Raw genomic sequence first — 19,524 nt, forward strand, 5'->3', positions numbered from 1 at the left:
CGTCTACTCGGTGAAATCCCCCGCGGTAGACCTACCTACTCAACGGCCAGCCAGTAGGTGCTGGCGTCCATCCAGCGATTCCGGGTGGAGCGTAGCTTCCGGTTCACTGGCGCCCCAACGACCCACTTCTGGCTATTCGACGCGGTCTACTCACCAATACCCGCTTTCTTGAACCATTTAGCTCCCAGTTTTACCGTTTATCCTACTCCGATTAAGAGTTCCCCGACAACGGAATTTCTGTCGGGTAGTCCACGGCGCCGAATCTACCCTATCGTGAATTTCCCGGCGGTAGATTGCTCGCGATACCGATGTACATTTCTGTGAGCCATTAAGCTCCCCGCTTCGTCTACTCGGTGAAATCCTCGGCGGTAGACCTACCTACTCAACGGCCAGCCAGTAGGTGCTGGCGTCCATCTAGCGATTCCGGGTGGAGCGTAGCTTCCGGCTCACTGGCGCCCCAACGACCCACTTCTGGCTATTCGACGCGGTCTAATCCCCGGCGGTGGATCTAGCCTACTCACGAGCTACCCGGTAGAGTGCCGAGGTCGATCCGTCGATTCCAGTGAAGCCTGACGTCCGGTTCGCTGGCGCCCCGACGACCCGAGCCCGGTGCTACATCGCGTACTACTCAACTGGTCCCCGGTGGTGGACCCAGTCTACACCGTCGGTGAGTTTCTTGGCGGTGGAATTTCTCCGGAAACCCTATTTGTGGTTCCACTGCGGCGTTGTCGTTACTTTTGAACTATACTTGTACTATACCAATACCAACCGTATCCTAAACATAATACTAATTAAACAAATGATATCCCCAACCTACGACGCTACATCCCATCTCAAACCGATAGTTTCCCACGACCCGAAAATCTCACATCGAACATGACAAAACCATACCACACAATAATTACTAACAACGCTAAAATAACGCGTAGTCTCTATTGACATAAAAACCTACTCCGTAAAAGACAAAATGTACAAAACAACTATGTTTTTGACAGCTAGTAATAATCAACCAAACACATTTCTAAAAAAGACCAGCATCTTTAACACTTTTTTATTATTTCTGTTATTTGGCACGCCTTGAGCGTTAGCTTCACGGAGCCGTGGGTCTTTTATATATTTACATGATGTAAACAATAAAAATAATAAACAATTAATGCTAAGATCGATCCCGTACGCGCGACTTGCCATTGCGCGCGGAGATCTGTTTTCGTGTCGGGGAAATATTTGCATCCACGTCAACTATATCATGGGGGTCATTTGTATCTCTGTCGTCTGCGCACATATCCGGGTCATCATCGGGGTTATTGCTTCGATGTTCGCGATCAGGTGTTGTTCCTAACTTCTTTCCCTTTCGGGTCACGAGCGTGAACCCTCCGTCATTGCTAGTAGCTCCCTCATTGCTGGAATTAGCTGTTGAGTTTGTGGTACTTGACGCGGCTTTCGCAGTTGTCATTATTGCTTGAACAGCAGCCACAAATTTGGCAACCGTTTGTGGCTCAGGGAATGATATTGGAGACTGAGTGTTGGTATTTCTTTCTGTGGATGAGCTTTTCTTAGTGGTTTCTGGGCAGGGTTGTCCGTAATGTGCCGTTTGTTCACAGAACTGACACGTGTTAGTTTGTCCTTGATATGTACATAGAGTTCACTGTATAATGGTATCACTCCCTTCTGTTGTGTACTGCAGGGTAAGGTAGGAGGGAATGGGTTGGTCTACCCGCATTCTCACCACAAAAACACCATTTGAAATACCTGGAAAGCAGTTCCTCCACGTATCCTCCGAAATGGATTCCACTTCTCCGAAATATGTCATGAATCTTTTAATGGCCACTTTGCAAGTACGTGGTGCCAAATCATGTAATTTAACTTCCACGTTTCCGTTATCCATATACACAGGGATCTTGATTTTTGCGGTGTCACAATCCAGAACGTGTTTCAAGTTGTTTTGCAAAACGAATCTTTTTGCCTGGACGAATTTGTTGAACGTTATCAGCACCGCATGTCTGACGTGCTCCAACTGGATGAAACTTACGTCTGAAAACCGATGCTGCATTTTCTCCTTCAGCAAATGTTCCACTTCACCAATACTCGGTCTTATGCGGAAAGACCGGAAGTCAATGGCCACCGTGTTAGCCCGAAGAATCACATTTTGTTGTCGAGACTCAGTCATCTTGATAGAATAATAGTAACGGTTCCCTTTGTTCTTCAGACAAAGCACACAAGAAAAAGCATTTGCTTGCGCTGGCTTGGGTAGCAGCAGAGAGCACACTGGTATTGTGACTGATGCCTTTATTGGTTGAGAATAGACTGATCTTTAACACTTGAAAACAGATCTACATCCAAACCGGAAAACTGATCTACATACAAGCCACACTTACCAAACTTACGTCCAAATCTCAAAACATACCCACGTTTCTAGCACGCAATAAAACAACACAAACTTTAGCCCAAAAACAAGAACAAACCTCAAAGACAATTGAAAACCCACTGACCGTAACAAATTTGCCTTCCGCACTTGAACGAAAAAACACGAACAAACGTATCAGCACATTCTACGAAGCAACAAACATAGCATCGACACACGTTAAGACAGTCAGCACAGTCTAAGACAAGCAGTAACTCGAGGTCAGATAGTCAGCACCATCTAAGACTCTCAGTAGCTCATGCTAATAACGCCGAAGTAAACCACGAGAGAAAATAACTCGCGCACAAGAACGTGACACAAGAAAATAGACAATCCGATTTAGCCCCTCCTTTTTCCAAAACGAATAAACATACTAGCGAGATAGCCATAGCAGTAACTTTGGACGTTGAGAATAATCATGGCGAGCTTCCTAAGCCACGCCCGCCAGAACTAAGTTAGCTATCAGATAGGAAAATCAGCTTAAGGATTTACATGTATTAGTTAGTATAAGTAGATTAAGTTGATTGAATAAAGCAGAGGTTGCAGTATGCAATCGACAAGAAAACGCCGACACCGTTCTTTTAGTTATGAAACAAAGAGTATACCTTTTAAACAGTAAAGTATAATATACTTTGTTGGTCCCTTCGCCACTTCCTTTGCAGCTTGGAGAGTAAACTCGTAACCACTCTGTTGACAGCGTCCCAGATATGCTCGTCGCAGCACATCTCTTCGACGATATTGTCCACTGTTATATCAGGCATACCCCTTCGGAGTTCTTCGAATCTGGGGCATTCGAAGACCACGTGTTCCGGTGTCTTTTGCACGTTCACATACTCCGGGCAAAGGGGTGACGAAGCGTGTCCAAATACCCAAGTAGACACATTTAGGATGAGTCGGTGGGTCCACCTTCCTTTCTCCGCGTAATCCCACTCTTACTGCCCCTTAGCCAACGAGTCCACTCGAACTAGTCTCCTTGCATTACGTTCATTTTTCCGCTGGTAGCATTCTACGTCCTCAGCCAGAGTGATGCAGATGAGAATCATCCCGGCTATTACGCATTCCGCCTCCGATGACTCGCGACACTCGCGACACAAACAGCCATTAGGCGAAAAGCGCTTGTCAACTTCTTCCGGTTCCGCTTTGAGTTCAGCGCAGCAGCCCAGGCCGGTACGCCATACCTCAGTATTGAGGATGATTGCTCCTCCGTGATTCGGCATGATCCTTGCCAATGCGCTAGTTGTCCTCGCAGCCTTCTCACATACATAGTCGACATGGCTGCTGAAATTCAACCGATCGTTAACCATCACACCCAGGTGCTTCAGCGCGCCCAGCGATGGAATGGATTGTTCCCCGACGCTGATCTCGACACGATGGATTTTCTTACGGTTGCAGACCATCACCATTTGCGGCTGTTCGGCCATCTATGGGAGCTGTCCATCAATGTCAGCTTCTTTCTCCGAACAGCTTAGATAAGCCGTGTAGTGTCGGTAGTGGTTGTTTCAACCGGCTAAGAATTACACTACGGACTACCTGTTCCGGTGGTATGCGACCCGTGCTATGAGTAAAATTGTTGAGTGGGTTTAAAATATTCTCAATGGCGAACGGAGCCTGGGAAGAGCCGGGCGAACTCCCCAGTAACTGGCTGTGGTCCACTAGGAGGTTGATAACTCTATTATCTTTCTCCGGACAAAACCAGCCTAGAGGCCGCGTGGCATCCTGCGGGTTGAAGTATGTCAGTTATGGAAATAACTGTCAAATTCATTCCCAAAGGTGGCCGCGTCACTTATGAGGAGGCAAAGAGCTTTAGACCGCAGTCTGACCTCCTTCCTTCTCAAATCAGTGGAACGTTTAATCGACCACTACATTCAGGATAATAGCTTGGGCGAGCACCCGCTGCATGCAATGCAACATGCATATCAGCGGGGGAAGTCTACTACCACCCTGTTACACAATGTTGTCTACAACATTGAAAAGGCTTTTTCACAAAAGCAATCAAGTTTAGGAGTTTTTCTCGATATTGAAGGTGCTTTTGACAACGTGTCTTTCGAATCCATTTTGGAAGCAGCACGAGATCATGGAATACCTTCATATATCACGAACTGGATACACGCAATGCTTAGCAACCGACATCTGTGCTCATCGTTAAGACAAGTAGAGATGAGGAAATTGAGTATCTGCGGATGTCCTCAAGGTGGTGTGCTGTCACCACTTCTATGGAACCTTGTCGCCGATAGCTTGTTGAGAAAACTAAATGAGGCTTGGGTTTCCGACGTATGGTTTCGCCGATGATTATCATATAATGATCACTGGTATTTGCATCAATATACTTTTTGATTTGATGCAACAAGCCTTATGTGTTGTTGAGCGGTGGTGTCTTCATGTTGGACTATCAGTTAATCCAAATAAAACCTCAATGGTGCTTTTCACGCAACGAAGGATTACAACCGGAGCTCGTCCATTGCAGTTTTTTGACTCTGAAATTATTGTCGAAGATCAAGTTAAGTACGTTGGGGTAATTCTCGACTCAAAACTTAATTGGACAGCTCACATCGATTTCAGGATCAAGAAAGCTTGCATGGGCTTTGGCCAATGTAGACGGGCTTTCGGCAAATCTTGGGGACTTAAACCCAAGTACATTCAGTGGATCTACACAACAATTGTTAGACCAATACTGGCATACGGGTGCCTTGTTTGGTGGCAGAAGGGAGAAGTCATGACAATCCAATCAAAGTTAAACCATCTTCAGAGGATGGTCTTGATGGTGATGACTGGTGCGTTCTCGACAACACCTACTGCTGCTCTCGAGGCACTCTTGAACATAAAACCACTACACGTGTTTCTGAAACAAGAAGCACTTTCTTGTGCATACCGTCTTAAGGTTACTGGGCTCTGGAACAGTAACCCAATAGATCGTATAACTAGCCACACAAGACTGTGGCCCCAAATGGTTACTTGGGATGAATATACACTTGCTCCCAGTGACCTTACACTCACATGTAGTTTTTCTTCTAAAACTTTCAATGTGAGAATTCCTCTTCGTGAGGAATGGCTGTCTGGCTGGATGGAGCGACAACTTGAAGAATACGTAGTTTGTTATACGGACGGTTCTTTGTTGGAGGGCCGAGCCGGTGCTGGTGTCTATTGTCATGAGATGAGATTAAACCAATCTCATTCGCTTGGTAGATACTGTACCGTATTCCAAGCAGGAATCTTTGCGATTCTGTGTGGAGTACAATCCGAACTTCAACAGGGAATTTGCGGAAAAAGAATCTATTTTTGCTCTGACAGTCAGGCTGCCCTGAAAGCACTTAGTTCGGCAGATTCGAGATCGAAATTAGTAATCGCATTTCGAACTCAAATCGAAGAACTTAGCATTTCAAATGCTATCTACCTCCTATGGGTACCCGGTCATTCCGGTATTACTGGAAATGAATGGGCGGACGAATTGGCTAGAGCTGGCGCTGCGACTGATTTCGTTGGTCCAGAACCAGTTCTACCACTGTCAATAAGTTGGATAAAGCACAAGATTCGCTCTTGGGCTGCATTCGAACATGCCAACCATTGGCGTAGCTTGCAAACTTGCGTTCAATCAAAGGCTTTTCTACTGGATGTGAGTCCGAAAATATCAAGAAATTTGTTGCATTTTTCCAAGCACAACTGCAGTATTCTGGTCAGGGCACTGACTGGACATTGCAAACTCAATTATCACATGGCTACTATTCAGCGCGCTGAGTATTATTCATGTGATCTTTGTGAATCCGATTACGGAACATCGTATCATTTGATATGCAATTGCCCTGTATTAATGCAATTGCGCATCCGGGTTTTTGGTTCTCCATACATAGATGAACCTATGTACAGAGAGCTGAAATTTAAGGATATGCTTTTGTTCCTAACCCAGTGTGGTAAAGAGCTATAGTTTTTTAGCCGCATTTGAATGACAATATCTCTTCGGGGGTGTTGTCGTTCTGTTATCTCAATATCCCATCGGGGGTGTTGATATATCCGCTCACTGTTTGAGTAGAGGTTCTAAATCCCTCTGGGGGTTGGAAGTTTTATTCCTGCTGTTGTAGTACCTGCAGATCGTTCAGCATCACTCCGGGGGTGCAGAATGCTCTGTTTTAATTGTTCTGTGTCGTTGTTTTCCTTACCCCTAACCTTACCACTTCCCCAATCCTTCCCATCAGGAAAATGATGAAAAGACGATTTTTGGCAAGGCACAAATCTCCGATCAACATGGGGAACGTGCCATTTGAGCCAGACGCTACTGATTCCTGATGCTCGTCGCGGCACATCTCTTCGACGATATTGTCCACTGTTATATCAGGTATACCCCTTCGGAGTTTTTCGAATCTGGGGCATTCGAAGACCACGTGTTCCGGTGTCTTTTGCACGTTCACATACTCCGGGCAAAGGGGTGACGAAGCGTGTCCAAATACCCAAGTAGACACATTTTGAATGAGTCGGTGGGTCCACCTTCCTTTCTCCGCGTAATCCCACTCTTGCTGCCACTTAGCCAACGAGTCCACTCGAACTAGTCTCCTTGCATTACGTTCATTTTTCCGCTGGTAGCATTCTACGTCCTCAGCCAGAGTGATGCAGATGAGAATCATCCCGGCTATTACGCATACCGCCTCCGATGACTCGCGACACTCGCGACACAAACAGCCATTAGGCGAAAAGCGCTTGTCAACTTCTTCCGGTTCCGCTTTGAGTTCAGCGCAGCAGCCCAGGCCGGTACGCCATACCTCAGTATTGAGGATGAGACACCCGGCAGGAGACGTCTCGTGCTGCCTCTTGCTCCTCCGTGATTCGGCATGATCCTTGCCAATGCGCTAGTTGTCCTCGCAGCCTTCTCACATACATAGTCGACATGGCTGCTGAAATTCAACCGATCGTTAACCACCACACCCAGGTGCTTCAGCGCGCCCAGCGATGGAATGGATTGTTCCCCGACGCTGATCTCGACACGATGGATTTTCTTACGGTTGCTGACCACCACTACCTCGGTCTTGTGGTGAGACAGCTGCAACTTGACGTTAGCCATCCAGGTTTCCACGAAGCCTATTGTCCCTGCCGTCAGTATCTCCACCTTCTCAAGGGTCTCGCCGGTTATCGTCAGGACAACATCATCTGCAAAGCCGACGATCTCCACTCCCCTGGGCAGTTCCAGTGTTAACACTCCGTTGTACATAATATTCTAGAGCGATGGGCTGAGTATGGAGCCCTGAGGTACTCCCGCCGTGACCCTAATCGACCTCGGCCCCATGTTCGTTTCGTAGACCTTGGTTCTGAGAGTAACTTTTCAGAACCTTGCACAAATAGTCCGGAACCCGAATTCTATGCAGCGCTACGGCGATCGCCCCCCAGCTAACACTGTTGAACGCGTTCTTCACGTCTATCGTTACCACGGCGCAGTAGCGATTACCCCTTCTCTTTTGCTTCAATGCTTTCTCCGCGTTCGCGATGACTATGCGGATGGCGTCCACCGTCGATATTCCTTTCCGGAACCCGAACTGTCTCTGCGATAGTCGTTTCTCACTTTCAGCGTAGGTCGTCAGCCTGTTGAAGATGACCCTTTCCAGGAGTTTACCGAGAGTATCCAGCAGGCATATAGACCGATACAATGCTGAATCTCCTGGTGGTTTCCCTGGTTTTGGCAGCAACACCAGCTTTTGGATCTTCCATCTATCCGGGAAGTAGCCATCGTCCAGGCATTTCTGTAGGATTATCCTGATGTCCGGAAACGCCGTGATCGCAGTCTTCAGTGCCACGTTAGGGATACCATCCAGTCCGGGCGGTTCCCTTATTCTTTTCACAGAACGAGAATACCGGTCACCCTTCGGTGTCTCATAGGCTTCTGCTTTTTCTATCGCTGTGGACTTCAGCGCCTCTTTAGCGTTCTCAGCTCGCTCTAGTAACGCCATCTGTTCGCATTCGGCTGCTGCTACGGCGGATTTGATGGTAATCACTAGATCCTTGATCAGTTCGTGCACGTGGCCTTTGCTTTTCACGAATTCGTAGAGTTCTTCGATTTTTTGCCTCAACTTCGTCCCTTTAGGTAACCCAGACTGCTGGTCTTCTTGAGTAATGCTTGGTTTCGGTGTGCGCACCGGAAATCCTAGCTTTTCTTGGCGTCCAGTTGGTTTGTCGCCGCTCGTGCTCTGTATGGCCTCGCTAGGCTGCTCTCGCTGCTGCTGCGGTTACACTTGCTGTTGCACTTGTTCGTTATGCTGGGTCAGTGACCTCGCTAGCCCACCTTTGGCGAACGGGTTCACCACAGCTGTTCCGTTAGAATTTTTCTTATTTTTGTTGATTTTGTCTTCTTGCATGCTTTTTGGGTCCCAACTCCAAGCCGCTATCTACGCCCGTAATAAGTAGTCGCCTCACATGACCCCATGGTTACCTTTGCGAGATGTAAGGTCACATGCAAGGGTTGACGCGGTCCTTCATGGGGAACCGCGTTCAGAGCCGGATCGGCGCTAGGCAGGAGCCTTCAACTAAGCCTACTTGCACCAGCTAAGGTGGCGGGTTTCGAACGTACTTGGAGACCTACTAAAGTTTTACTGGGACAGCCAGTACCATTAGCCCACTTCACCGTTTCGGTGAAGTGTCATACATTCTTACTAGGGTAGTGGAATGTCGTGGCTGTCAGTCCGTAGATAAATTTCGATGAAATCCTTATTCACATCCGTGTTCTGCCGCCAGTATGCCGTAATTAGGATCTTACTGGTATCGATCCTAATATGCCGGTTGGCACTTCAGTTGGGTGAGGGTGCTTTATGCTAAAGTCTTGGATAAAACCTTAGCGGAAGCGGCACCGACTCGCTGTGTGTTTGGGTATGTATGTAAGTATGTGCACTAATGTTATGTAATTATTCAGCAACCGCTTAACCGATCTTAACGAAATTTGTTTCAAATGAAAGGCACAACGTTGCCTGTTGACACTATTATTTTAGTTTTTCGATGTGTTGTTTACTTTCTGAGATATGGATGAATTTATCAAAACACAACATGTTTTATGCGAATAATTATGGTAAATTCCCCTGGTGTCGCTTCCAAAATGCGACGAAGGAATTCCGGCTAGATGGAGGCGAACTTCAACTGACAGGCTAACGTGTTGCTATACTAGTGCATTTGCAAACGACTGCGGGTGCAAGCGTTCTGAAAAGAACACTGCTAAACTCTTTACATTGCAGCGAGCAACGATGTACTGCAGCAAAGTTAGCACCAGGCGGAGCAGGAACGTTCGGAGTTCAATAATTCCAAATCAGCTTGACTTTTTCACTTTATTTTACGTTACCTTTACAGAGGTTTAAAACTTAATGAACCATTGAGAACAGGACGCTTGTATATATACCTGAACTGCTGCTTCGGCGAACTGAATGGCTGACGCTGATTGGCCCACCAATCAACGCTCAGGATGGCGTCATCGGTGTGTGGTGTGCTGCAGCATGTTGGCGCGTGCGCATCCTTTTTCTTTCTCCCTCGTTCGTGGCGTCGCTAGCAAATTGCGCAGTTTGCTGGGTTCGAGATGTTTCGCTGAGCGGTGTGTCGGGCTGGTCAGAGAGTGTTCTGGTCGGAGAACATTCTGGTTGAAGCAAATCTTCGCTATCACGAACATCCTCCCCGGCAGGGTTGCGGGTTGATTCGGAAGACCTATCTTGAGATACTAGTTTGGAACGATTAATTAAATGCTTATTATCGTCAATAGGTAGTAATAACAGTTTAGTAACTGGACGACGGAATACTACTTCTCCCACTTTAACATCAACTGTACGAACCAGATTATCATCACCAGGGTACACGTTAACGATTCGTCCTAATTTCCAGGGGGGAGGCATATTTTTATCTTCTACCAGAACTATCATACCAGGAGATACATTTGGAAGGAGACGATAATTCTTTCCTCTTGGCTGTAAACTTACAAGATAATCACGGGACCAAGACTTCCAAAAATGTTCACGCATTTATTGTAAATGCTGCCATCTATGAATCGGAAAGCCGATTCATAGTTATACTTTCATAGGAAGGTTCTGTAATGGCAGTAAGTGGGCGTCGTATGAGGTAGTGTGATGGAGTAATTACTTCAGATTCGGTTGGGTCATCGGAATGAGAGAACAGCGGGCGGGAATTCAAGATAGCTTCTATTTGAGACAATAAGGTAGCAAATTCTTCGAATGTTAAGTTAGTTTGTTTGATAATGCGTTTGGGTGGATAATGGTATTTCATGCTTTTGACGGCGGCTTCCCATAAGCCACCAAATTCAGGGGCATCAGGTGGTATAAAGGACCAAGAGATTTCTTTGCTATTACAAAAAGATTCGATGTGATTCACAGCAACGCTATTGTGGAATAGACGGAAAAGTTCGAGTAGCTCATTTTTTGATCCATGGAAATTTGTTGCATTATCAGAATGCAGCTCGCGGACTAAACCACGACGACTGACAAACCGATGATGGGCAGCAGTAAACGCAGCTGAGGTCATGTCTGACACAAGTTCCAAGTGAACTGATTTTGTAACCATGCATACAAATACAGCAGCATAGGCCTTTACGAGGGCTGGCTTTCTTGTACCTTGTTTGACAAAAAATGGGCCTGCGTAATCTACACCTGTTATCTCGAAAGGAGCGGAAGGAGTAACTCGATATTTCGGAAGATTACCCATGTACTGAGTAACGCTCTTTGGTTTGACACGGAAACATCGAACACAACTTCGTGTAATTTTGTTTACTGCGGACCTGGAGCCAAGCAACCAGAACCGTTAGTGCAGAGCTGATAAAAGAGCAGATGGACCGACATGCAAATGCTCTTCGTGGTATGCTCGAATTATGAGGCCTGTAATCGGGTGTTTAGGGAGAATATATTGATGTTTTGCTGCTAACGGCAGGCGAGAGTTTTGAAGTCTTCCATCCACACGCAGTGCATTATCTTGCAGGACTGGACCAATCATGCCTATTCGCTTGCATGGCTCTTTCTCCTTCAGGCGGACGATATTGTCGAGCAAAACATTTTGCTGTATGACAATCACTATTGTGTGTAGTGAATTTCTAAGCTCTGCGGCAGTGGGGAATTTACATAAGGTACGACCAGCGGGAGATTTAATTCGACAATTACGGATAAAACGTTGTACATAGGCAAGAATGCGTTGCAGCTTTCGGAATTTTTTGAAAAGCGGAAGGTTATCAGTATTAAACAGGGACATTACAAGAACTGAAACCGGCTTTAGATCAGGCAATTCACTGTCGGGAATATCATCGATCTGTATTCTACAGATCTGAGAAATGGAGAGCTTTCCCACCACAACTCGTTAGATTTCAATAATGCGGGTAGCTGCCCGCGGGATACTACATCCGCAGGATTATCTTTCGAACGTACATAAGACCAAGGGAAGTTCGCACCATCTTTAGTAATTTCTCGTACTCTTGTTTGGATAAACGATTTTAGCATTCCTAAGGGTTTTTTCAGCCAAGCTAGAACAATCTGGCTGTCCGACCATAGCCGAACAATCGCGAAATTCATTCGGAGAGCAGAGATTACTTTATGAACCAAGCGGGTTAGCAATAAGGCAGCACATAGCTCCTTGCGAGGAATCGTCATTTCTTTAATGGGGGCTATCATCGATTTGGCGCAAAGTAGTCGTACTATGACGATTTCATGAGAATTGGTACTACGGATATAAAGACAGGCACCGTATGCAATTGCTGATGCATCAGCAAACCCATGCAAATCATAAACATCACAATACGAGGAGACAACTGGTCTTGGAATTTTTATTTCGTTAACTTGTTGTAGGGATGAATAAAACTGTTGCCACTCGTTAAGAATGTTTCCCTCTAAAGGCGTATCCCAGTCAATCTTGGCGATCCAAGTTTTTTGCATCAATTGTTTTGCTACTACAATGGTTGGGGACAAGAGTCCTAATGGATCGAATAATTTCGCAACGATAGAGAATACTAGTCTTTTGGTTATGGGTTTATCATCATAGGACAGTGAATCTGTGGCAAACAGAAACTCATCTTCGGTTGGATCCCAGATGAGCCCGAGGGTTTTAATTACCTGGTTAGTAGATAGTTGATCAAGATTCACTAACCTTTCACATTCAGACTCTGGTATATCTTAGAGAATCGCTTCATGATTTGAGCACCACTTGTGTATGGGAAAACCTCCTCTATCGAGCATTGATCGGAGTTGACGTTGACACTCAACAGCTTGTTCGATCGAGTCAGCACCGGACAATACATCATCCACATAGCAATCTTCAAGGATAATGCGCTTAGCTAAAGGGAACTTATCACCTTCATCTTCGCAAAGCTGTACTAATGATCTAGTGACAAGAAGAGGCGCTGCGGCCGTACCATACGTCACGGTTTACAATTCTAAAACACGGAGGGTATCGTTTGGATGGGAGCGCCAAAAAATGCGCTGAACCGGTGTGTGCTTAGGACTGACACGAACTTGTCTGTACATTTTAGTTATATCAGCTGTGAACACGTAGGGAAAACGACGGAAATGTAATAATATTGTTAACAAATCCCTTTGTACAGGAGCTCCGACTTGCAAAACATCGTTCAACGATTTAGAAAAGGGGGATGACTTAGCCGAAGCATCAAAAACAACTCTTAGTTTTGTGCTCGAACTAGCAGGACGGAGGACAGCATGATGAGGCATGTAATATTTCAACATGCCGGGTGTATCATTCCTTTCTTGAATTTCTATACAGTGACCAGGCAATATATATTCTTGTATAAAATTAGTATATTGGAGGTGTAACTCGGGGTTTCGTTGGAGACGCCTTTCAAGAAACATAAAGCGCCTACTGATCGATTATCCTCAAGTTGTGAGACATTTTCACGAAAAGGGAGATCCACCATATATCGTCCAGAGGTATCGCGTTGATGGGTGCGACGGAACGTTTCTTCGCACTTTTGTTCTTCTATGTTGGGCAGGGAGTTGTCTTCCACTTCTTCGATTTCCCAAAACCGTTTGATCATTTCATTCAAAGATTCAAAAGTTACTACATTTATCTGCAGCATATTGATGAAGATCGCCGCTTCATCACTGATTTCACCGGAAACGACCCAACCAAATTCGGTTTCACGGAGCTCAGGTAAATTTTCACCAATAATGAAATGACCAGTTTTCATTAGCGCGAAGAAGTGGCCTAGACCAATTAGTAAATCTACATCAGCCGGGGTATGGAATTGAGGATCAGCCAAATGCAAGCTTGGGGGAAAGTTCCATTTTGATACGTCAATGGGTTTACAAGGTATAGGATTCGTGATCTTAGGGACAACCAAACACTTCATATTGGTTTTAAAATCATTGTACAAAGAATGGAGTTCAACCGAAACAAGGCAGTTAGTTTTGGTACGGACGTTGCTCACTCCTACGATATCAACGTTTACGGGACTACCTTCAAGACCTAGTTTTTGGTACATGGCAAGGGACAGAAGATTCGTTTGAGCACCGCAATCTAAAAAGGCACGACAAGGGATTGATTGACCATGCTTATCAATCAAATGTAATGCAGCTGTAAGTAATACGACATTTGGTAAGGACGTTTTTGGGCCATTGATGGAGCATGATGAGGAGACGGTAGCAGTTTGGGGTTGAGGCACTTCAACTGGATTCTTCTGTTCTACTGGTTTGGCGGGTAATTTCATTGGTATAATTTCTGCTTTAGAGGGTGGACTGTATGATGTGGGTGAAGGGGCTGTAGCTTCATTGTGTAAAAGAGTATGGTGACGTTTTTTGCAGTTGTTGCAAACACTTTTGGAGAGACAATCAGCGGAACGATGTCCACGGCGGAGACAATTAAAGCATACTCTAGCATCTCGTACTTTGGCTAATCGTTCGGGTATAGACATTTTTCGAAACTCTGGACACTGGTAATTAAGATGGCTTTGCCCACATAACTGGCAGGAATCAGCCTTGAATTCGGAGGTTGCCGCGTGAATTTTCACACTAGCAGGCTTAGGGGACGCTTGAAAGGGTTTACCTTGTGATTGTTTCATGGGAGGAGGCAGATCAGACTCACAACGTTCGAGAACACGGCATTGATCTTTAAGAAACTTCATCTAAATCAGGAAGTTCACCATGTTCCAATGTTCTTTCCCAATGCTTACGAGTGATTGGATCAAGGGACAGGGTTAACAATTTATATATAAACAGGGCAACTGTACCATCAACTGGTTGATCTAAAATCTTCAAACCTTCTATGTGGCGAGTACAATTATCAACCAGATCACGCAACTCACTGTGAGACTCTTTATTAATTTTCTTCATTGTTAAAAGCCCAGAAATGTGCGTATCGATAATCACACGTTTGTTTTCAAACCGTTCTACCAGAATCTCCCATGCATGATTATAATTAACTAAAGTTTTTGAATCGATAATGCCAGCAGCTGCACCAACTAATGCCTTTTCAAGGTGATGCAACTTGATTGCATCGGAATCTGTGCAACGACCGATGATGTCTGTAAACAATGCTTTGAAACGAGGCCAGTTTTCGTATTTACCATCAAATGTAGGAATGGGAGCTTTAAGAGGTTGCTGTTGAACAATTACTTGTGCTGGGAGACCGGAACTGGTAGAAGGGATTGGCACAACTGCATTGGGAGAAGGCTTTGATAAGGATTCAATTAAGTATTCCACACGTACCATAGCTTCAGTGTGGATGGTTTCAAATTCATTCAATTTTTCATCTTGATCATCAATTTTACCAAAAGGAATCACGCTTAAAATCTCTTTATGGAGCGCGTTGAATTCATCATAATGTGCATCAAGTTTTCTGGAATAAACTCTCAGCAATGGGAGACTCACCTGACAAGCATCTCGTTCTGCTTTTTCAATTTGCCTTATGATGGCGGTGACCTTTTGCTCTCACTTGGCCACGTTGATGGATGAGGGGCTTCGCGTCTTCCATGGTGGTTGGCTTCTTGTCTGGGGTATGAGCTTTTCTAGAGAATAGTTCTTCACTAGGTAAATGTCACTGTTTCTTGTTTAAAGGTTTTCTGTTCAGTTCACTTTTTTATCATTCACAAATCACTTGCAGTGGGATATTTCTTCTTACTACACTGAGTATAATTTTCACGCGTTTCATGCGGCTCGAAGGACCATAATTATGTTGGTGTCGCTACCAACATAAGGGATGAAGACATATTCGGGTGCAACGGGAACGGCCAGTTGGCACTTCACATCGATGAATTCCCCTGGCGCCGCTTCCTTATACGACGAGAGAATCCAAACTTTCAATACTGGGTAAATTCCCCTGGCGCCGCTTCCAAAATGCGACGAAGGAATTCCGGCTGGATGGAGGCGAACTGCAACTGACAGGCTAACGTGTTGCTATACTAGTGCATTTGCAAACGACTGCGGGTGCAAGCGTTCTGAAAAGAACACTGCTAAACTCTTTACATTGCAGCGAGCAACGATGTACTGCAGCAAAGTTAGCACCAGGCGGAGCAGGAACGTTCGGAGTTCAATAATTCCAAATCAGCTTGACTTTTTCACTTTATTTTACGTTACCTTTACAGAGGTTTAAAACTTAATGAACCATTGAGAACAGGACGCTTGTATATATACCTGAACTGCTGCTTCGGCGAACTGAATGGCTGACGCTGATTGGCCCACCAATCAACGCTCAGGATGGCGTCATCGGAGTGTGGCGTGCTGCGGCATGTTGGCGCGTGCGCATCCTTTTTCTTTCTCCCTCGTTCGTGGCGTCGCTAGCAAATTGCGCAGTTTGTTGGGTTCGAGATGTTTCGCTGAGCGGTGTGTCGGGCTGGTCAGAGAATGTTCTGGTCGGAGAACATTCTGGTTGAAGCAAATCTTCGCTATCGCAAACATGTATTTTTATCCATCGCTTACCAATTTTCACTTACTAAAAATTAAACCGTTCCATACAGAGTATTGCTTTACTGGTATTTTAGATTTTCAATATCTGGGTATGAAACCACATCTGCGTGATTGAAGGAATTCGATTCCGAAAGCATTTTGTCAATTTACTTAATAATTAATTACCTATTTCTCAAAAATTAATACGCAAGTTCACTTTAAAGCCAATTAAATGTGTAAATTTTCATTTCAAAGTGAAAATTTGTCAGGAGTTGATATATTTACCCGTTGGATGAAGCATTGTGTTCAGTCGTGAGATAGACATTGGATGGTACATGAATACACAGATCATCAAGTAATCCACCTAGTAATGAGAAAATATATTTCTAACACAATTAATATTCATGTTATACTCGCAGCTTCACCGAGAGCATCTGTATTTTTGAATCCCATAATTGTAGTGAAAAATTGATGTTGTACTGGTTATGGTGTAACAACTACCAGTTGCATTATTTATGATATGGATGTAAGGAATCAAAATATCGCCCTATATACAGAATTATGTCACAGCACCAACCATCATTTATCATTTCTCACTTGTTCTTCCCCTTCGCAAACCTATCTCTCCCCCTTCGTATGCGTGGCAACTGTCACGACTCACATCTATCCTGCTATTTCCATTTCTAAGATGTGTCATAATATCTTTAACTAATCTGAATTATTTATTAGTGTCCAAGCTAATTTAGTGTTGCGATTTATTTGTGCAGGTTTAAGAAGACTAACCTATTTTCGTCTGTTGCTTCCCTATAAATAGTTTTTCCATTTTAGTGTAGAGCTTCCCCACCAGCGAAAACAAACTTAACCCTAGAACGTTGCACTGGGGTACAAATGTACCCCACGCTTTCTTTGGGGCCGTGTAAAAACAAGAAGTCGGCATTTACCGACCTGGGACCCTAACCATAATTCAATTTAGAGTTCCTAGTAAGAGTAGGAAAAGATGGCATAGCGTTTTTGCTTATAGCCTTCGTGGAGGCAGGTGCCAAAGTTGGCGTGGGGTTCATTTTTACCCCAGTGTACGGTTGCCGTTAGTGTTTCGTCATGTTTTGTGCTGTCAGTGGAAATGTGATTCGCGACAATACCAGTTTAAATACTGGTTGTTTTACTACGGTAGTAATAATTAGTATTATTGTTACAATAAAAACGATTAATCGTTTATTTAATTAATTTAATTTAATTTTGAAGCTGAACAAAAAATCGCTCTTATTTTTGCTGAATTTCATTGTTTTTTTGTTATTTTTTATAGTTTTTCAAAGGAATGGCTCGCAAGTATAATTTGCGCACAATAACAGCTGTAACAGTAACTTTGCGTGTTACCAATGTATTACTGGTCAGAAATATTTTTTTCATTTCAATTTCCACCCCATTCCGTGGTATTTTCCAAAACCCGAGTTTTAAACTTTCATTCTTCAAAATAATTGCAGTTTTTTTCAAAATATCGAAATTCAATTCTAGGGTAACCAACCAATTTTGGACCCCTAGAGGAAGTGAAATTACATGAACATCAAAAAATATTTGGTTGCCTATGTTTTTTAATGCAATACATGCACGAGTATGCTCCAAAATTACTGTTCTTAAAAGAAAACTGTCAATGGATGTTTCATACATTGACATAAACTCGAAAATGACATTCCTTCACAGCATGAATTTTTCACATTTCAGACCCTTCCACACTAATTTGGACAGTGTTCCAAGCATATTTTGGACACACTGAATGTGACTGGATATATTTTGGAAACAGTGAAGTTTTTCCACTAAACTGACCAACTGGCTCGTTCTCTTTGCAGTATATTTAATGCATGAAAGAAGAACATAAGCAAATCAGTGACTGCCAATCAAAAATGGTACATTAATCTTTATATGGAAAGCTGACTGCATGAAGCATTTTTTTAGTTCTATCATATTGAGAAATAGAAAAACTTTCGGTACAATTAGGTTAATGCAGATTTAACCAAGCAGTATTTAAAGTTATGCAATAGAGTTAACAATTATATATTTCGTGTAACAATTCAACAGGGATCTTTAGGGGTGTGCGGGTTAAGGCATATTCTGATGCAGATTAGTACCGTGAGTTAATATCTCAGTCCTTTTTCAATTTTTGGCCCGAAACTATTGAAAAAAAAAAACATTTTTTAGTTTGTTTCCTTTTAGGACAATAACACATCCAAACCCATGCGACTTGCACGACCCTATAGGTTGCCTTATCAGATCTACCATAGTTTGCAGATGAAACTTGGGATGGCAGGTTGCTGGCGGATTGACAAAGTACCAGATCGTGCTGTGTGGGGTGCTGTCCCGGTTAACAATGAGTAGAACGAGATATTTGCAGATACGTCATTTAGTAGGACAACTGTCAGTTTGCTGGTTGAATTTAATTTGTTTTTTTTTTAAATTTAAAAATCATAAAATAATAATTAAGGTTTAAGAATGATATGAGTGTACTCGTAAGGACACCCGCTACCAATACATATGAAAAACTGGCACAATTTTTCCAAATTAAAGATCCCTACTGTAGCAGTATTATGAAGTAACATCCTCAAGTGGATGATAAATCAAGGTTCAAAGTTCGTCAGGAATCTTCTTGTACTGAATATTAATTTTTAATTCTTTTGTTTACGAGGTGGTATCTTGTTATTCTTTCTAAGCTCAGCTTTTCTTTGTTTCTCTTCCTTTACTTTCCTTTTTTCTTCAGTTTTCGCCTTGTGGTATTCAACTGTTCGGCGCAATGTTAAAACAGCAGGACTACGTCGCTCGAATCGTGTTGTTCATGATCGTGTGAGTGTTTCAGGCGATTCTAGGAATTCAGCAAGCACACTCTTATCACAGAGAACAGACGTCCATCTTCAGCGTTCAACTTGTGTAAAATCTCTAACGGTTTCGAAGGTAGTTGGGATATCCAAACCAGGTGCGCTAGTGTCGTCATGTTTTTTTGTGGCTGAGTCCGATTGAATTGACAGCGGTTATTCCTCTACCCAGTCAAACTAGTCCGGAACCGGTTCGGACTTTCATTATGAATTCCAGCTCAAATGCATCAACCGATAGAGTCGGAATCGGTTGTTTTCTTTGAGCAAGATTTCATACGGAATCCATTCAGGATTTCGAACCGGTTCCGGAATGGATTTGACGGATAGTTGGGATAGGTTGGTGTGGCGGCGCTAGTGTTTATCGTATATTAATTCAAATGTTTACACACGTTTTTTAAATATTTTTGTTGGATCATGGATGTCT

The sequence above is a fragment of the Topomyia yanbarensis genome, chromosome 2, assembly GCF_030247195.1.
Source record: "Topomyia yanbarensis strain Yona2022 chromosome 2, ASM3024719v1, whole genome shotgun sequence".
In the NCBI taxonomy this organism is placed as follows: Eukaryota; Metazoa; Arthropoda; class Insecta; order Diptera; family Culicidae; genus Topomyia; species Topomyia yanbarensis.